Genomic DNA, 2,000 nt, shown 5'->3' with positions numbered 1-2,000 from the left:
GAAGATAACGGAAATCGCTATGCTTTAACATAGTGACTTCCGTTTTCTTCTTCCCCGTATTCTTCTGCATTTCAGCTTTACCGGAATGCTTTATTCGTTCTCGAGTTATCGTGCGCACAGACAAACAAACACAGACAGACGCGAAACTTTTTAATCCAGAAATTGGAGTGTTGGATACGACACAGGAATTACACTCACCATGTGTCCTGCTGATTCTGGATGTTGATGACAGTGGACATCGAATCATCAAGACTTCATATCTCAAGATGTTTTCGGGAACTGTATAAACACTCAGTCACCCAACGTGTGCAACAGTACTCCTTCAAGTGTTGAGTCCATATTTCTCATTTGAAATAGCATATCCAGATGCGTACAACAGCACTCTGAGGTTCCTGGAAAAGGACATTCACAGTTTTCTTTTTGAGACAACATTACAGCTCCCTGTTAAGAGAGAATACAGCACATTTGTAAGAAAATTTGAGAGATAGTTCTCGATTATACTGTTGTTATAAAATGCATAATAATTTATACATATTTTATTTAGTTTTTAATGAAATACTCATATGTAATATGTAAATATCTATAACTGTTGACTTTATTATTTATTGTTTAGGCAATGTTTTCGCTGAGCGAAGCTCAGTCCAAGTCGCTGAGGGGTCAGGCGATGTCTCTGTCGTGAGTCTGTCTGTCTGTGTCTCACTCACTCGATGGACTAAAAAAACGGCTCCACGAATGACGAAATGCGAGTTTGTTTAAACATTGACATTTGTGGGGGCAGTTTCAAATACATTTATTTTCAGGATTTGTTACGTTTGAAATATTCAATGGCTTAATTTGAATTCGCGCTTAGTTTGTTGGTGTGCTGGCAGCACTGCACTCGAGTGGGTAAAGTGCGCAAACGGCTCCGGAGCTCATTTCGCGTCTTTGATACTCTCTCACAAGTGATTAACGAATAGGGTATTTCGGGTAAGCGAAGCCGCGACTCTGCGCCGCTTCGCTGGCTCTACCTCTTCCCCGCGCATCAGCGGCAGAGATGGCACCAGTGATGGACTCGGCAGTTCCGTTTCCGCCGCTCCGCTTACCCGAAATACCCTATTGAGATAGCGATCAGCAGGTCGATCACATTCCGGTCGAGTTGCGGTTCCGGCGCCCTGTCTAAACCGTCTAGATGGGGCATCGGGAGTCATTCCCACCCGGCTCCGATCCTATTCGGGTGTTGGGGCGGCCCCGAGCGGAGCTAGATAGGGCCGGAGCCGTACCGGACTTAGATGAATTGTCGTAGTGTAATAATTTTGATCAAGACGGTTAAATAGGAAATAGAAAGGACTGTGGATCTATCGGTTACCCACATGCGAATCTAACGGAGCTCCCCGAATAGGATCGGAGCCGAGAGGGTCGCCGACCGGGGTCTCCCCGAGGCTGCCGACGGGGCGCGTGGGAAACCCAAGGCTTCGTGACTCAAGTAGAGTTTTCGGTTGCCAACCCGGTAATCGGCGGCGTTGCACAGAGGCACCGCACCCGATCAGTAAACGGAAGGTAGCTGGTTCTACTCTCCTCGTGGGTTGTTTCTTTTCCTCGGCGTAACTTAATTTTTTTCTGGTGAGGGCAATTCCTTTTCAAGAAATAACGGCGGTTACTAGCTTTATGTAATGATAAAGTGTTCGGATTGTTTTAATACTCAACAAAATTGTCTGGCCAACAAGTCCCGTCCTTTGGCTCTGATCCTACCGGGCTGCTCTCTCGGCTCCGATCCTATTGTGAAAGGGCACCTTACCCTTCTCCACAAAATGTGTGTCTTTGGAAACATGGACGTGCCATATAATTATGGCACCGGTCTCTCGATATTTCATTAGCAGCGACAGTCTTGATCAAACTTAATGCGCTGCGATTCCTACCCTGGGTAAAAAAACCATGGGGCTGTCTATGAGCCATGGACATAAATTTAACCATGGATTTTTCTGACCATAGATTTATGGAACCAGTAAACCATGAAAACAACA

Source organism: Frankliniella occidentalis, unplaced genomic scaffold, assembly GCF_000697945.3.
Source record: "Frankliniella occidentalis isolate FOCC.00 unplaced genomic scaffold, Focc_3.1 Scaffold197, whole genome shotgun sequence".
NCBI lineage: Eukaryota > Metazoa > Arthropoda > Insecta > Thysanoptera > Thripidae > Frankliniella > Frankliniella occidentalis.
This window is presented reverse-complemented; position numbering follows the sequence as displayed.